Source organism: Miniopterus schreibersii (genome assembly GCF_964146895.1).
Source record: "Miniopterus schreibersii genome assembly, chromosome: 13".
NCBI lineage: Eukaryota > Metazoa > Chordata > Mammalia > Chiroptera > Miniopteridae > Miniopterus > Miniopterus schreibersii.
Window position 1 is genome coordinate 40,389,701 of NC_138113.1, and position 19,615 is coordinate 40,409,315.

The following is a 19,615-nucleotide window of genomic DNA, read 5'->3' on the forward strand; positions in this document are numbered from 1 at the left end:
TACAAACATTCATGTGCAAGATTTTGAGTGGAAATGAGTTTTCAGTTCATTGAGGTAAATACCAAGGAACACAATTGCTGGAATGTTTGGTCAGAATATATTTAGTTTCGCAAGAAACTGCCAAAATATCTCCAAAAGTAGCTGTCCCATTTTGCATTCCCGTCAGCAATGAATGAGAGTTCCTGTTGCTCCATATCCTCACCAGCATTTGATGTCATTGTTCCGTATTTTGGCCATTATAATAGGTGGGTAATAGTATCTCATTGTTGTTTTAATTTTCATTTCCCTGATGACATATGATGTGGAACATGTGTTTATTTGCCAACTGTATATCTTCTTTGGTGAGGTATTTGTTAAGCTCTTTAGCCCATTTATAAATCAGGTTGTTTGTTTTCTTATTGTCTTATTGTTGAGCTTTAAGGGTTCTTTGTATATTTTAGGTAACAGTTCTTTTTTCTTTTTTTTTTCAGAATTTTTATGTGTTTATTTCAGCCAAACTGATGACATTGCCAGGAAGCAAGATCTCAGATGCTCTGTTGGGTAACAATTCTTTATCAGATATGCCTTTTGCAAATGTTTCCTTCTAGTCTGTGGCTTGTCTTCTCATTCTCTTGACATTGTCTTTTGCTTTTCAAAAGTTTTTAATTTTAATTAAGTCCAGGTTGTCAATTATTTCTTTTATGGATTGTGCCTTTAGTGTTGTATCTAAAAAGTCATCGCCATATCCAATGACATCTAGGTCTTCTCTTACATTATTTTCTAGCAGTTATATAAGCTTTGCATTTATAGATTTATATTTAGAACTTTTGTGAAGGGTGTAAGGTCTATGTCTAGATTTTCTTTTTTTGCATATGGATGTCCAGTGGTTCCAGCACCAAGTTCTTAATTTTAACATAGACAAATCTATTAATCTTTTTCTTATAGATGACATTTTTGTTTCTTGCACTAGAAAAAATTTAAAATTTGGGGTATTAGTGCATAAGTCTTCAAACTATTTAGAACTGATTTCTGTACATGGTTAAAGGTAGAATTACAATTTAATCTTCTTCCACATGGATAACCATTGTTTTCTACCTATGTTCACTTTTTTTGCAGGTATGATATGCCACCTCTTCCTTGTACTCAAGTTTCTCACATGTTTGGGTCTGGGACTGGGCTCCCTCTTCTATTCCATTAGTTAACTAGGCTCTCCCTGCACCAGTATCCCACTGTTCTAATTGCTAGAGCTGTATAATTTGTTTTCATATTTGATAGAGAAATTATCCCCCTCCCTGCTCTTCTATTTCAGAAGTGTCCTGGCTATTCTTGGTCTTTTATTTTGACACAAAGTTTAGAATAATTTTATTAAGTTCCATTTAAAAGAAGTAAAAACAGCCCCGGCCAGGCAGCTCAATATCCCCCTGATATGCCAAGGTTATGGGTTCAATCCTCAGTCAGGGCACATACAATAATTAACCAATGAATGCATAAATAAGTAAATAAATCAATGTTTCTCTCTCTCCCCCTCCCTCTCTCCCTCCTTTTCTCCCTTCCCCCCTCTCTCTCTAAAATCAGTAAAAAAAAAATTAATAATAAAAAATAAAGAAAAAACACTTGGAATTTTAATGAAATTGCCTTAAATCTATAAATTAATTTGGGGAGAATGGACAGCTTCACTATATTGTTTTCTTATCCTTGACTATATTTCTCCATATATTTACATCTTTTTAAATCTTCTTAGTAAAGTGTTATGATTTTCCCTATAGAAGCCTTGTACACCATTTGTTAAATTTATACCTAGATATTTGACATTCTCTGATTATATTTTAAATGATGTCTTTAACTGTGGTTTCTATTTGCTGCTGCTATGTAAAAATGCAACTGCGTTTTTGTAATTGTGCACATTCTTATGTTTATTCTTGTTATATTTACTCATCTTGTTAGACTCTATTTTATTAATCTGTTTGCAAGTAACTTTTTGATATTTTTCTGTAACAATATGAACACCTCCAAATAATGATGGTTTTAACTTCTCCAATCCTTATGCCTCTAATTTTTTTTTTTAATCCTCACTCACCCAAGGATATTTTTTCCATTGCTTTTCAAAGAGAAGGAAGGGGGAGAGAGAGAGATAGAAACATCAATGTGAGAGAGACATTGATTGGTTGCCTCCTGCTCCTGACCTGACCAGGGCTGGAAATTGAGCCTGCAACCAAGGTAGTTGCCCTTGGTTGGAATCGAACCCGGGACCCTTCAGTCTGGGGGCCAATGCTCTAACCACTGAGTCAAACCTGCTAAGGCATGCCTCTAATTTCTATTCCTTGTCTTACTGAACTGACTAGGACACCCAGTAAAATGAGGAGGAGTGATATTGTTGGCATCCTTGTCTGGTTCTGACTATAAATGACTTCTTTTGCAACTTTTGGAATGCTTATGCAGTTTTTTTTCTTTTGATTTGTTAATGTTTATGGATTTTTCTAATATTAAACCATCCTTGCTCAAACTCAACTTAGTTGTGGTGTGTTAATCATTTTTAAATACTGTTGGTTCTGTTGGACTCTACTTGAAAATATTTTGTTACCCTGGCCAGGGAGCTCAGTTGGATAGAGTGTCATCCCAGATAGGCCAAGGTTGCCGGTTCAATCCCAAGTCAGGACACAAACAAGAATCAAATCAACCAATGAATGCATCAATAAGTAGAACAACAAATTGATTCTTCTCTTTCACTCTCTCCTTCCTCTCTCTCTAAAATCAATCAACTTTTATTTTAAAAAAAGAAAATATTTTAACAGTGAAATAGGCTTGTAATCTTCCCTCCCTCCCTCCCTCCCTCCCTCCCTCCCTCCCTCCCTCCCTCCCTCCCTCCCTTCCTTCCTTCCTTCCTTCCTTCCTTCCTTCCTTCCTTCCTTCCTTCCTTCCTTCCTTCCTTCCTTCCTTCCATTTTTCCCTTTTCTTTCTTTCTCAGTATGTCTTTGTTCAGCTTTGGTATCAAGAGAGTATAATCCTCATAGAATAAGTTGCATTCCCTTTTTTTCTGCTGTCTGAAAGAATTGTGCAGTATGCAATGATGAGTTCTTTGAAAGGGTTGTAGAACGCATCTATGAAACCATCTGGAATTGATGCTGTCTTTGAGGGAAGATTTTTATTTTAATTCTTTCAGTTGTAATTTTCTAGGAATTAGCCTGTTTTGTCTACATATGCAAAATTATTGGCATATAGTTACTAGTTGCTGATGGTAGCCTCCTATCTTTAAATCTCTAAGTGAATTTAATCCCCCCTTTACATTCATAATATACATTTCGGAGGGGGGGGGGAGGTAGTCTTGCCAGAGATTGGTCTATCTTATGAGTTTATTTGAAGATCTAACTTTTAGTTTCATTGACATTCTTTAATGTATCTTTTTCCCCTATTTTATGATTTTCCATTGTTATGTTTAATTTTTCTTCTTCATTTTGTTTTATTCTATTCTTTTTCTACCTCCTTAAGCTGAACATAGAGCTCATTAACTTTGAGGTTGTCCTGTTTCCTACATGCATATTTAAATCTACACTTTTTTAGAGCTCTGCAAGCTCTGGTTTTTAGGGGTCTCATGATCATTAAGATTTAAGTATTTTTAAATTTCTATTATAATTTCTTATTGATCCATGAGTTGATAAGCAATGTGCTTTTCAAGTATACAAATATGTAAGGTTTATTGTTTATCTTTTTGTTACTTCTAAATTAAATGTATTGTGATCAGATATTATGCTTTGTGTCAAACCTATTATTTGAAACTATAAATATTTCTGGTGTGTTTGAAAAAAGAAGTAATTTCTTTCTAATTTTTATGTGCAGAACTTCAGAAATGCTCATTACATCAAGCTTATAATTTGTATTATTCTTATCTCCTTGCTGATATAATTGAGAAAGTTGAGGTCTCCCACTATGGTGGTAGATTTATTTCCTCTGTGTTACTTATATTTGCTTTATATATTTTGAGGTTCTTTTGTTGGATGTAAGTTTATCATCATTATTTCTTTGGTATATTTAAAAATATATCTTCTTGGCAAAAGTAAACCTTTATCATTACATTATGTGGTTCTTTATCCATCCTTACTCATACACTTTGCCTTAATGTAAATGTAATAACAAATTTTATTTGATATTAATATAGCTACACCTGTGTTTAGGTTAATATTTACTGTATATTTTCCCTTCCTTTTACTATTAACTTGTGCTTGTACTTAGCTTTAAGTCTCTTGTAAATAACATACATCTGGATTTTTAAATGCAATCTGTGGTCTTTGCCCTTTAACTTGTGAATTAAGTCCATTCGCGTTTATTATAATTCTTTCTGTATGTTTGGATTAGTTTCTACCATCTTAATTTTTTACCTTTTCTGCTTTTTAATGTTTATTTTCAATCCTTTACCCTCTAATTTGACAAGAATCTTAGCACATTCTCACATTCCCTAAATATTCCCACCATCCCAATCCCAATCATGTTGATATATCTAGACCAGTGCTTCTTAAATTTTCAAAGCATTTAGGACAATTTTTAAAAAAAGGCAGATTTTGATTCTTCATGTTTTGAGTACAGGCTGAGATTTTCCATTTCTAACAAGCTTCCAGGTGATGCTGATACTGGTTCAAACACCACACTTTGAATAGCAAAGATCTAGATTTGCATTGTCCAGTATGGTCTCTGAATCCTGGGTGTGCATGTCTTCTTTATCCAAAACAGCTTTAAATGTGGGCTTTTTTGTAACAAACCTTCTGAAACCTTCTGGGGCTAAGAATCTTTTTATCATGTTCTCATATTTAAATGATATCCTGGCAAAATATAAAATCCTAGAGTATAAGTTCTTTCCTTCCAATACTTTAAAAAATATGTTTTAATTGATTTTTTAGAGAGAGAGGAAGGGGGAGGGAAAGAAACATCAGTTGGTTGCCTCCCATACACACATCCAACTGGGGAGAGAACCCCACAACCTGGGCATGTGCCCTGACTAGGAATTGAACCGGTGACCTTTTGGTGCATAGGACAATGCTCAACCGACAAAGCCACACGGGCCAGAGATCCTTCTAATATTTTTTAAATGATACTGTCATGACTTCCTGTATCCAGTGCTTATTTGAAAAATCTCTTAGGATCAATCTGACTCTTGTTCTTTTGTATGTGAACTTCTCTTTCTCTCTAGAAGCTTTTAGACTCTCCTCATAGACTTCACTATTCTTCATTTTCACATTTCCATTCCATATTTCCTATTTGTTCTCTGCAGTGTCTCTTGGTCTAAGGCCTTTTCCCCCCTCTTTTTCTTCCTTCTTCTTCTCCTCCTCCTCTTTCTCTAGGACATTTAGTGTCATTATTTCTTCAATGTGTCCTCCTCTCTAATTTCCACTTTCCTCTCTTTCTGGGACTCCGATTAACTGGTAGGATGTTAGCATTCTACTTTTATCTTCCATGTGTCTTGGCTTTTCTTTTCATGTTTTCTTTTTATTTGTCTTTTCTTCCTTTAAAGGGGATGATTTCAATCTGATCTTCCATATCACTAATTCATCCCCCAGGTAGACCCAGCCTGCTACTTTCCCCATTATTCTATTCTTTATTTTAAGTACTATATTTTCATACCTAATATTTCTTCTTGATCTTTATGTTTTCTTGTTCTTGTTATAAGATGTTAGATATTGCTACTATCTTCCCTTATCATTTTGTTTATTACTTTCATTTAAAATTGTTGGTGTGGCCCGGCCAGGAGTGGCTCAGCGGTTGAGCGTTGGCTTAGGATCCAGGTGATCGGGATTATATTCCCTGTCAGAGCACATGCCCAGGTTGCGGCCTCAATCAATGACTCTCTCATCATTGATGTTTCTATCTCTCTCTCCCTCTCCTGTCCTCTCTCTGAAATCAATAAAGATATATTTTAAAAATAATAATAATAAAAAATAAAATTGTTGGTGTGGCTGTCCTAATATTTCTTTTACAGAAGGAATCTATACTCAATTGTGTGCTACTTTTTATTTGAAATAATTATGATTCAAAACTGTCTTATTTTGGCCTGAGCTCATCTCCGCTGGGGATATTGTCTTCTCTGTTAGTGAGGGAAACCGAGAGAAGCCAGACCCCTGTCTATGTGAGTCCAAGTGTCTGAACGGGTGAGAGTGGACGAGTCCTAGGGTGAAAAGGCAAGGCACCAGAAATTCATCTCAGTCACTAGTCACTTCACAAAAAAGACAAACAACTCTTTGGGACTGGGTTTCCTTCACCTTTGCATCCCAGAAAGCAGCAGCACTGTGAAAAGAACTCCCCTCCCCCTGCCACCTGCTCTGGGTACTTGAAGAGGGAGTGTGGAGAAGCAAAAGTCCAAAGTTAATTCATCTCCACCTGTTTTGGGGTTTGTTTTTTTTTTAGTTTCTCAAATTTACCCTGCATTTCTGGAATGAGCCGTATTTTAGCAGAGCATGTTTAGTCTTTTCACATAGGAATGCACTTGATTTGTTAATGTTTTATTGATGTTTTATTCATGAGCATATTATTCAGTAGCTTTCTGTTTTGTGCTATTCTATAAAGTTTTTGTATTAGAGTTAAATAAATTTCATTAAGTAAATGTAAAGCTTTTCCTTCTTTACCTATTCACCAGAGTGATTTAAATTGCATTGAAATTCTCTGTTTTGAAATAAATCACCTGCAAGAAGATCTACCTTCTGTCTCTATGGTACAGTTTGGAGGAGATGAAAGAGAACCACGTTTTTCACAAAGGTCTTGTTATAGCTCTATTCAGACTTTTTTTTCCTTTTTCACTTTATTTTAATTACATTTTTCTTAAAACTCAACCAATTTATCTAGATTTTCACATTTCTTAGTCTTATAGTTTTTTCCTTTTTAATATAAGCTTTACTGAAGTATATTTACATTCAAAATTCACCCATTTTAAACGTACAGTTCAATAGATTTTAACAAATTAATGCACTCTTGAAACTTCCACCAAAAAATAAAGTTTTTTCTGTTGTGCGGAAAAGTTCTCTCTGCCCTCTTTTCATCCCTGCCCCAGGCAATCACTGGTCTGCTTTCTATCACTATAACTGTGTTCCAGGAATGGAATCAGACAGAATTTGTGTTTTGTATCTGATTTCTTTTGTTCAGCATAATGTTTCTGAGATTTATCCATGCATGTATCCATAGTTTGGCCCTTTTTATTATTGCGTAGGATTCTATTATACAGATGTACCGGAATTTGTTTATCCATTCCTCAGTAGAAGAAAATTTGGATTATTTCCTGTTGGGGCTGTGCTACCCTCAAAAAATGGCTTTCCAAAAGAGATTCACATACTAATCCCTGGGACCTGTAAATGTTACTTTATAACAAAAAAACATCTTTGCAGATGTGATTTAATTAAAGATCTTAGATGGGAAGATTGTTGCAGGGTGGGCCTTAGATGCAATCACATGTATCTTTATAACTTAGAGGCAGAGACAGATTTGACACACAGCAGGGGAGATGTGAAGACTGAGCAGAGAGAAATCTGAAGATGCTGGAGTAATGTAGCCACAAGCCAAGGAATTCCAAGAAGCTGGAAGAGGCAAGAAATGGATTCTCCCTTAGAACCTCCAGACAGAGCATGGCCATGCCTACACTTTAATTTCATCCCAGTGACACTGGACATCTGGCCTCCAGAACTGTGAGAGAATAAATTTATGTTTTTTTAAGCCACCAAGTTTGTGGGAATTTGTTACAGCAGCCTCAGGAAACTAATTCAGAGGCTATTACAAATAAAGCTGCTGTATAAACCTCTGTGTACAGGTCTGTGTGTGTACACATTGTTCATTTCTCTTGGATAAATAGAAGTGAGATTACTGGAATATATGTTTAAATTTATAAGAATTTGACTGTTTTGATAGTGGCAGAACCATTTTGCATTCCCGTCAACAATGAGAGTTCTTGTTTTCACATCCCTGCCAAAACTTGGCATTATCAATCTTTTTAACTTTAGCCATTCTAATATGAGCATAGTGATAGCTCATTGTGGTTTTAATTTATACAGCCCTGATGACTCATGATGATGATGATCTTTTCATGTGTGTTTCTTTGTCATTCATACGTGTTTTCTAGTGAAGTGTTTGTTCAAACCTTTTATCTACTTTTTACTCAGTGTTTGCCTTCTTATTAAGGTATAAGACTCTTTTTATATGACAGGTTTACAAATCTTTTCTCTCAATCTGTAGCATGTATTTCAATTTCTTAGCTGCCTTTCGAATAGCAAGAATTTTTTTTATGTAGTATGATTTAATTTTTTTTATACTTTTTACTTTTTGTGTCCTAAGAAATCTGCCTAACCTAACATCACAAGGATTTTCTTCTATATTTTATTTTAGAAGCTTTATAATATTAGCTCTTTTTTACATGTGAATATGCAATTGTTCTAGTTACATGTGTTGAAAAAAAAAGCATCTCTATTGAATTACATTGGCACCTTTGTAGGAAATCAATGGACCATATATGTTCCATTGATCTGTGTGTCTATCTTCACACCAATACCACACTGTCTTAAGTACTGTAGCTTTACATTCATGAAATCAAATGATTAAATCCTATAACTTTGTCCTATTTTACAAAATTGTTTTGGGCATTCTAGGTCTTTTTCATTTACATATAAATTTTAGAATCAGTTTGTAAATTTCTACCCTTCTAGCCTTCCACCAAAAAAAGCCTGCTGGGATTTTTATTTGGGTTATTTTGAATCTATAGATAATTTGGAGGACAACTGAAATCTTAACAATAGTAAGTCCAATTCATGAACATGGTATATCTCTCTTATTATTTCAGTTGTATCTAACTTCTCAGCAAGCTTTTGTAATTTTTAGTGTTCATGTCTTACACATAATTTGTTATATTTATCCTTATTTTAAGGTCTTAATGCTCTTGCAACTGGTATTTTTAATTTGGATTTCCAAATGTTTATTGCTTTGGGTTTTTTTAAAGAAATTATTCTTTTTAGGGTTTTGTACTGTCTCTCTTCATAAGATTTTATGAATTCTTTGTTTTATTAGCACTGCTAAAGATTTTCTTATTTTATTGGCTTTTACACAAATAAACACTTTGGTTTGTTTAATAAGTCTATTGAGTATTCATTTCCTAATTCATTGTGTTGCTTTTGTCTTTATTAATTTTTCTTTTTACTTTCATTGTTTGTTTTATTACTCTTCTGCAAATTTTTTAGTTAACCGTTCAATGGATTTGCTTTCATTCTCTCTTATTTTACTGTTATGGCTTTGTACTGTGACCACTTAGCTAGAGGAACTACATTTCACTGAATTCCCTTTCTTATGTGGTTGTGGGTTAGAGTAGGCCCCAAGAGAAGTGTCTGTGCTATTTGAGTGGCGGGAATGAAGGAACAATTATTTTTTAAAATGAAAGGTCAGTGTAGAAACATACTATTGCAATTTACAAATGCCATGTAACTGTTAGCTGATCTTGTTGTGGGCAGCAGCCAGGCCTTCAGCTCCACTGATCTCCTCCACCTTCTGAGAAATCTGGTCCTGTTGCAAATGCAGTTGGTGCCAACTTATTAGCGCAGTGGGAGACAGACACACTTCTTATTTGTCCTGGTGGTTTCCAGGTTGCTCTTACTCTTTCCTATTCCATACCCATCTCCCTTCCTGATTTAACTTAATCTGAAGATATTCATTGGAATAACCAAAGGTTTTGGGTCTAGGTTAATTCTATAAATTTCTTTTCACTTTGGTTATCTCTCTAAAGAATTTTTTCTCATTTTATTAAATTTCTAATTATGTTACTAGAAATTTGTACACTGACTCTAAGGTTTACAGTTTTATTGCTTGCCACCATTTATTTTATAGCACATCTTCCATATTGGAGTTATTTTGATGCATTTCTTAGTTATATTTCTTCAAGCAATTTTCTAGAAGGGCTGTACTTTCTGAATCCTGGCATAGCTAAGAATATTTCTGTGTTGCCTTCCACATGAATAAAAATCAGGTTGGGAAAGTGAACAGTTGTTTCTGCTGACCCAGCAACTCTCCCTCATTCTCCATTCATATGGTTTGGGTGGAGGTGACTCCATCCTCAGATCCCAAGATAAACAGATATATGACAATGAAAGCACGGCAATCCCTTGACCATATGATTGATGCAATAATGGGCACTGACCAATGCCAGGCCAATGGAAGTGATTTTTGCTGGAACTATTATAAAAACAAAGTCCCAGAGCTGCCAATGTCCAATTGGACCATCATATAGATGAGAACAAAGCCAGTCCAAAGTAACTGCACAGCAGAAGGATGACAGGAAACAAATTCTTGAGTACCTGGATCCTGCCAGGAAATAAATGTAATGATTGACAACTAAAAATCCAAAAGATAGATTTAATTACTGCTGGATCTTGATTTCAGATTCCTCCCTCACCTTATTGGGAATATAAATATAAAATATTTCCTTCCTAATATTATGTTCAATAAGTACAATAAGTACAATGTTCAATGTTCAATAAGTACATTTGTTTCATAGGGAGTATCTATTTTCTTTTTTTCTCTGAGTGGATCCCTTGTTTAGAGCTTCTGAATATGTTCATGTGTCTGGTGACTTTGTTGCCCATACAGAGGGTACATAGCTGTCAACAATTATTTGTGTTGATGTCTATTCAAATTGTTTAGTCCTGGATAAAATATATCTTTTCTGTGATTTTACTCTGCTAAATTTGGTTTAAGAATGGCTTCCAATTTTCCAGGAGGCTGGAGTAAGTAAGGGCCAAGTGATCTATGCTAAAAGATTTCTGTTCCTATGGTTTTTATAGTAGCCTAAGGTCGGCTGGGTCTTTGCATCCTTTGTCTACCTAAAACAATGATATCAAAGATGTCCCTACCAAGTACAGGCTGGAGCCTCAGGCCTTTGCCAATCTCTCTCTACATGAAGTACATGCTGCATCTTCCAAAATCATTCATGGAGTTGAAATTCCTGCCTCCTCTCTATCTCCTGCCTCCCAGTTCCACAGTTACACCAATCGTCTCATGACTAGCCCTCAACTCTGCACCTGTCTACTCTAATATTGTGCTCTCCAGAAGTCTTCTAGGTAACCTGTCCACTTACTTTCCATGTAAGATGTAAACTTGCCAGATTTCCTTCAATCCCAATGGTTCTCAAACCCTAAGGAGCAATTAAGCAACCAAAAATAAACAATTATTAACTCCAGGAAAAACAAAAAGTTGTACAAGAAAGGAAATATGGTCATAGTATACTACATGGTTCAGTTGTGAAGAATGGACCATATGGTCATAATGTCAACACTAAATATTAGTCCAACCAAAAAGATATAATTCTATTAGGAGGCTGGAAAGAGGGCAAGTGTATCTGTGTATTGGGGAGGGAGTAGTAGCTAACATTTCATTTATTATAGTAGGAAACAAATGGATAATATCTAGATCTACAAAAAATAAAAACTCTATAAGCATGATATTTAAAAACATGGAGACTGATGTCACTGAAAAAATTAAAGGTGGCTGCCTCTGGGAAGTGGAACCAGAGGAGCAGAGAGGTAAAACTACTCAACTTTTTAAACCATGTATGTATGTAACTCTGTCAAAACAAAACACGTGTTTAAGTAAGGTGCTGAAGTGTGTGAAGGTGTTCTGCAAATGAACTTGCACTGCAGCCAGTACAAGTTATATTGTCATAAATTATTTTTTTATTTCTATGTTTTAATTTATGGTATTTCTTTCTGTAATTATTAGTTTTCCTGAAGTTTTTCTTTTTTTTCTTCTTTCCCTCTCCTCCTAGTTGGGGCTTAATGATCGAGGACAACGCTGTCAGTAATGACAGCTGCTAATCTTCATTATCTTATTAAATCCTTGCAACACCGCGATGAGAGAGGAGAGAAGTGCTACTTCCTGTTCTACCTTAAAGAAAAGGAATCTCAGGTCTCGGGACATGCAGCAACTTTGTTCAGGTTGCATAATAACAAGTGGTGGATCAAGGGTTTGAACGCAGCATTGTGACCCCAGAACCTGTGCACTGATGCTTTATGCCATACAACTCCCTACTACCGAAGCAGGTGGAAACCACGAGTTTTAGGCTGACTTCAGTCTGCCAACTTCAAACCCACAGCAACCAAGAGCTGTGAGTGAGAACTACCATCATTCAGGCAGCATGTTCCCTGCCCACTTCGACCAGATCTGTCTGGGGTCCTACATCACTGCTCCCTAACAAGATCTCTGAGCCAGGGTTTCATAGTCTCAGGGTTGTGCCTGGTGCTTAGAGGACAGCTCATCGTCATCAGCTGGAACCTCCATTCCAGCTTCCGGGGGCCTCTCCTGCTGTCTTTGTTAGACATCTGCTGGGTACAGCCTCTGCTTGAAGTACCTGGCAGAGAAGTCTCTCCTCCCTCCCTGGGAGAGTGCATACAGCCTAGCTGGGAAAGTCAAGGTTATCAAGGACCTAGAAAGGAGTTACAAAGTAAAAACTCATTTGCAAGGACAAAGTGAGAGGCCTTAGCTCAACATCTTGAAAGATGGTGTGGTAGATGAAAGATGGCTTGCAAGTTTTTGCTAGTTTCCCTTTTGAGAATGGAATCTAATTCCCTCTTCTTAAATGTGGCTGGCTCAGCTGGGGTTGTCAACCAGAATGCCTACCCTGGAGAGGTCGCCTCTAAGATCTGTGGTGGACAGTCACAGCTGGGCTCAGCCTGGCAACTTCTCTCCAGGCCCCTGGGAACACCCTTTCACCAGCTGAGGACTGCTGAACGACTTTAATCAACATCACAAAGAGCAGCAGGATTGCCCAGCTGAGCCATGTCTAAATGCCTGACTCTCAAAATTGTGGAATATAGTAAAGTGGTGATTGTTTCAAACCTCCAAAATTTGGGCATAGTTTGCTACACGGCAATAGAAAACTGGGGCAGACCACCTAGGGCCAAGATAACTACAAAAAGACTTCATAGATGAGAGAGATGGAGATGGTTTGTGTGATATCCGTGGGGCACAGGGAATTTGCATGGCAGGAGACAGCGGGAGTGTTTCTGATCTTGAGGTAAGGAAGAAGGGGTGCTAAACTGGGAGAAAATGAGTTCTAATGTTGATGGGAAAGGAATGAGGAGGGCACAGTTGGTGGAAGAGTCTGGAAGGTGTGGTGGCCAATAGAGCATCCTTCAATGAGGGGGGAGGGGGAGGAAAGCACGGAGAGAAGGAGAGCAAGGAGGAAGCAGAGGAGGGCACAAGATCCTTGAGCCCTCGTGGGGTTCTGGGCACCCAGCCTGCTACGGCCCCTGTCTGAGTCAGCAAGGAAGGAGAGGTGCTGTCTTCATTTGCCAGGAACCCTTCCAGGGCCAAGAGCCACACCCAGTGGGGCCTGCAGCTGCCTTCAGTGCTCTTCTGCCATCCCGAGGTCTCTGAGGAAGAAAGGAAAGGCAGGCAAGGCCCCTACTTCCAGGAAAACTAAGGCCCGGAGTGAGCAAGAAACTGCCCAGGGCCGGACGCCAATCCGAGGGTGGAGCTGGACACCAGGGCTCTTAGGCTGCCACCCCTGCCCTTTCCACCAGCTGCACCTGAATAGCCTCCTCAGGACGCGAGGGAAGGAAAGGCCAGATGAGGTGAGCTGGTTCCCATTCCTGCTCGAAGCTGATTTCCAGGCGGGACCATGGCTACTCATGATCCAGGAGGGAATCGACTGTGCCAGCGTGCACGTGCTCGCACACACACAGGTGTCAGACTGCAAGGAGCTGAGATTCACACACAAGTTTCTGGGGAAACTTGGGGTCTGGAGAACCTCCCAAAAACACACAAGCACCGTGACATAGGCAGTCAGACTCCACACAGAGCTCTCTGCTCACCCTTCCTGAAGACATGATGCCTGAGAGCCCCAGAGGAAGAAAGGCCTGTTGGATTTCTGGAAGGAATGACCCACCCCCAGGGTATGACCTCACGCCTGGACCACATGTGGAGTGGGGCAGTCTCCGGTCCCTCTATGGAGGGGGCGAGGGTGAACCAGGGCCCTGGAGCGGTTCTCCACCCCTCACTCCAGCAGCTGGCATGTGAACCACAGGCACGCCAGCTCACGAGCCCGCTGTCTCTGAGATTTGTGGGACTTATCACTCGACTCAGAATCCAAATGACTCAGAGCTTTGGGGTTTCCAGATCTCCCTCCCTGTGGCTCAGATGGCATAACTGAGTAATCAGAGGGGTTGCATGGGTCACAGCCACTGGTTCCTCATCCCTCCGGCCACTCTCTGGAGGGCAGCAGAGACCCTTGTCATAAGGGTCATCTTTCTTCAGAGCCCCAAGATCTGAACAAGGCACCATTCCCAGCCCGGCCCCTGGAGCAAGCACCCCAGTTTCACCGTTTGCCCTGCACCCCCACCCCTTCTTGGTCTCCACCTTGGCAAGCTGTCCTGCCTCACCCATCAGAATTCTGGGAAAGGCACTGAGAGGAATGGAACGATGGCCAAAATTGGAACCCACAACAGAAGCATGGAACCCTGAGTCATGCATTGTTCTTTTTCTGCTGCTCCGAGCGCTGCTGGTAACCACAGAGGTTCTGGCCCTGGGAGCAGTGCTGACAACAGGCTTAGAGTGAGCCTAGCCGCAGGGGAGCAGATTGCGGGGAGTGGTGGCCCGCAGGGCCTGGGCTACTGGATGTCAGAGACTGGTGGGAGGACAGGAGGCCAGCTTTGCCCTTGTGTCAACCCCGAAGGGCACAGAAATAGGAGGCGTACACCAGGCCACCTTCTACCTGCTTGCCCTTAGACCTGTGGGTCCAGCCTCCTTTCAGCACCTTTGTGGCATGTGCCATACAGATGTGTGATTTTACCTGCTCACATGAAATGGTTGGCTCAGAGGATGAATCAGCCGTGATCAAGATCACCTCAGGAAGCACTGTGCAGCTGGTTCCTCCCTCCTCAGGCCACACACTTCTCACCTTCTCAGAGAAAAATGATCCCTAGGCGTGTTCTGCAGTTCGCACCCTCGGGGTGGAGGCCATGTCTTTACCTACTAGGCTGGGAGACATCACAGGGTTTGGGGTTCCAGCATGCAGTCTTGCCTGGAGACCTCCTGTCCACCCTCTCACCTCCCTTTAATGAGGAGACTGGAGTTTTGAAGTTCCCTCCCATGCACGGCCCCTCCAGTCACTGCAGTGTCCCCATCTGTAGGCAGGTCCACCCCAAGGCAGGTCGACCCTCATACGGAACACAGTTTTCCTTCACTTTTATTTGCACTGGGCTTTGTGAGAGAAGTGGAGACAGTCTCCTACCACTCTTCAGTGGCCCCCAGTGGCCCACAGGGCTCCTCAAAGGTTAGCAAGATCCAGAACCACCACCAGGGCAGCTGATTTAAGAGCTGCCTCCCATTCCCAGAGAGTCTGAGGCTGAGGCTGGGAGAGTCCTGCAGTCCACCTTCCCACCAAGTCTCTCAGGACAGCCCACAGCCAATGGAGGGAGACCACGTTTGGAAAAATGCAAGCAGAGGCCTGGGCATAACCGGCCAGAGTATAGAGCCTGTCCCCTGCTGCCCCTCAGGAGTGCTAGGGAGCTGGAGGTTGGAGCTTCAAAGGTGGGAAGCATATGGGGAGGCAGGAATTATAAGTTAAAATTAGAAAGACTGTGAAGAGCCTTGAATGCCTGCCAAGGACCCTGATTTTCACTTTTTGGAAAAGGGGAGCAGTGCGAGGAACAGGCATTCAGTCAGAGCTGTTTGAGGAAGGGGTTGGCAGTGTGTGGAGCTAGCCTGGGAGGGAAGCAGGGAAGAGGGACCATGACCTTGCTGGGTACCACGCCTGGCCCTTAGCAGTGGCCCATGAATGTTTGTGGATCCAGTGAATCACTGCCCGATGTGGGAGGAGGCAGGCCTGAGCTCTGACAGGCCCACAAACAGGAAGGGCAGGGCACTCACTGGTGGCACATGTTTGAAGGTGGGGGGGCAGGCCTTGGGAGCCTTAGAGTGGGGAGGGGCAGAGCTGGGGAGTGGACAGAGAAGACCTATGTTCTGCGGGGATTGTCGGAGAAAAGTGGAGCCAAGGCCAGATGGAGAATTCAGGAGCCTGCCCTGGGTTCCAAGAAAGTGATAACGTTCTTCCACGATGACCTCTGCCTCCCGGAGGGTGTCTTCAAGGATGAGTGGGACTTAGGGACCTCATCCTCACTGTGAAGCTGTCCACATGTCCAGGTCTAGGGGGATGTGTTCTTGAACCTCAGTCACCCCCAAGAGGGCCACATTGTCTCTCCTTGCATCACATCCAGTCGCCACTGTAAGGGAAGCTGCTGGCGGCTGAAGGAGTTTCCCACAGCTGGAGAGTCCCCGGCACGTGGCCGGGCTGCGGGAGAGGGAGGCGCAGGCAGCCACCCGAAGCAGGCCTGGAGGAGAGTGAGGTCTTGGGAGGGGGGCTGGGGGGAGTTTCTGTTTAGATGGAAAATTGTCAGAAAACCCAGAGCTTCGGTTCCAGTTCAGACCGGCTTATTGGTTTGTTCTCTTTCAAGACGCTGTCTTTGTTTATAAAGAGCATTTGTATTTGTTTCCATTTGGGATTCAGCAGATGAGTGGAGTGAATTCCAGGGTCCGCTTCACGGATCAGTTCCACTTGAACACACGCACATTCCACCCTCAGACTGTGCTGTCTCCTGTCTGTCTGCTCCCCTGGCAGCCCCACGATGGAGGGTGCCCTGAGCAGCCAGGAGACAGGGCTGCCCCCACAGGAGCATCAAGCCGTAAAATACCACAGACACCATTATGGAAACTGCCAACGTGCCCAGCTCATGCATCACTATTTAAATCCACCGTAGCACCATGCAGTAGGCACAAATTAGCGCTATTTTACCAATGGAAACAGAAGTTCAGGGAGGCTAAAAGCATGCCCACAGCTGCTCCTGGACACATGCAGAGTGAGGATCTGAATGCAGGAACCAAGCATTCTGGCTCCAGCGCCTGTCCCAGACCATCAGGTAATACTTATTCTACACGAGGCCTTGATGCCCACAGAGGGATGTGGCCCCAAGGGCCTTGTCCGCCCTTGAAAGTGGATGTGGGCTAAGAGTCAAGAGGGACCTGCATCCCCAGAGCTGGGTGACCTGTGGTGCCCTGTCCAGGAGGTGGCTTGCCTGGGGCTGCCCCAATGAAGGCTTTTCCTAGGCAGGCCTGAAACACAGGAGCAGCCAGAATTCTAAGGAGGGATCATCTTCTTTCGTCCCCCAAGTCAGGACAGCTGCAGAGACATGGGACTTAGGCAAGCCCCAGGTTATAGAGGCAGAGGGTGGGACCCAGGGCCACCACAGCCCTGGAAGGACATCTCACCTGCCAACAGTTCCTTCTCAACACCTCCTCATGAGGACTCTGCTCAGGAGCTCCAGCAAACCCCCCGGGGCTGCCCAGTCTACTGTCCCCCAAGCCCATGTTTCATCCAGAGTGTGCCTTGGGGATGAAAGAAGACCCAGTCTTGGGGAAGGAAGCCATGTTCATGGACATAACTTGCGTGCTCCAGAAATGCCAAGGTCAGAGCGAGAATCAATAAAGTGGCAACACGAAACAGCCAGCCCAAGTACTGGAAAGCAAGGCTACTGGGCAAGTTGTAAGCTATGCTGGATCCCACTAACTCCCCACCAAGCCAGGAAACCTGCCTGGAGGAAGTCACCTTTTGGGTGGTGTGGGTAATCCCCAGCAACGCTGGGCTCTATTCCCAGAGGCCCCTAGCTCCCAACAACACGGCAGCTCACCAGGAGCCCCCTCGAGCCCCTGAAGCCCACACTGACGGGTAGGCAGAGGAAGAAGAAAGGTCATCCTCAGGAGCTGTGCCGCCTCTAAGCCTTCAGTTCTGCAGTCTCCTGCCCGACTACAACCTCACTCCCACCCTGCTCTTTACTCAGCAGCTGACCTTGGCTAATGCAAAGGGAAATGAGGCGTAGGGCCAGACGCCCGACTTCCTGCCTCTCTGGGGAGAGCAGCACAGGAAAGGGGCACACAACAGCATCCACCTGTGCTTCAGGTCCACTCTCACAGCTTGGCTGCCTCCGTCATCTGTCATCCTCTCTCCTCTACCTTCCACCGTGCCTCTGCTTCTGACTCTCACCCCACAGCCAGCAAACATACTCAGATCTCCTTTGGAAAGACTTTCCCTCCTCCCAAGCCCCTTCCTTCTACCCTAAATCTCTCCGCTTCCTTTCAAACATCTTGGAAGAATGATCCACACTAAATGCCTGCTGGTCCTCACTGCCCAGCCGCTTTTAGCCCCCAGCTCTCTCCTCTGTGCCCTGCCCTCACTGGGAAAGCAGCCTTGGCCTCATAGTCTCCTATCCTGCCTCCTCTCCCTCCATCAGAGCTTTCCACTCTGGCGCTCTGCCCTGATTCTTGGCCACTCCTCAATCCACTGGCCCTCTTGAATGTTATCTGCTCCCCAACATCCCCTTGTCATTCCCCTTCCCTCTTCCTCCCCACCAGGCCCTGGGTCACCTCATCTAATTGTACAGCATTAGCTTTCTATCCATGTCAACAGTTCCCAGTCCTAGAGCCACCCGCCCCCTTTCTACCACACAGGAGTTTTCAAGGGCCTGCCAGACCCCAGTGCCACCTGACAGCTCCAAAGGGGCACTCAACTGTCCCAACCAACTCATCTTTCTCCCAAGATCTACCCTTTCCCAATCGCCTACACAACTTCACCACACACTCAGCAGTTGTCCTTTACTCCCTTCTCTCCCTCACCTCTCACACCCAGTAGGATACCAAGACTAATTGAGTCTACCTCCCAAATGCCTCTCTAACCCATCTCTTCTTCCCATGCCAGGGCCAGTGCTCCAGCTCAGGGTATATCACCTCTTTCCTAGGTTATAGCAGCAGCCTCCTTCATTGCTCAGGATTCCGCAGGCTATCTGGTACAGGGTGTCCAGTAGAGACCTTAACTAAGTAGGATGTTGAATACTGGTTCTTTCATTTACCAGTTGTGTGGACTTGGGCATTCTCTGTGCCCAAGTCACTTCAATGCTCTGTGTACCCATTTCTTCATCTGTAAGGTTTAGGTAATAACCTACATGCATTACCTGTATAGATAATAATACATGCAGTGATTCTTTCATTTCCCCATGAGGTTATGATGAGAAATTTAAGAATCAGTGCATGCAGATGTGTTGGGACAACACATTAAATGTTAGCCACCTCTATCCACAGGAGGCAGCCAAAAGGCAAACAACCCCAGGACTGATATTAGGGCTCAGGGTCAGCCTCACTTTGATTCTCATGGCTTATTCCTATAACATGTAAGAGAACTGCCATGGATCCATCACCTCCTCACAAGACAAGTCTATATGTAAATAAGACATTTTCTTCCTCAGTTTTCTCTTTGTCAGGGAGGATTTTTTCCCCTGGAAACCACTTTCCCCAAGGGTATTCCCTTGGATTCCATTGGTGAATTCAGGTCATATAGCCATACCTAGCTTCGAAGGAAGCTGGGAAAGCAAGTGTCTGATGTGTTTAGCCCTTTACACAGAGGGTGGTTTCTGCCAGCAAAGAGACAGGATGCTACTATTCTGGTTAACTGGATTACCTGCCCTTGACTTTTTTCCTCTCCAGTCCACCCTCCATCCTGCTTCCAGAGTAATCTATCTAACCTGAGATTTGGTTGATCCCTGCTTTAAAACTTTTAATAATCAACCTCAGGATAAAGGCCATAGTC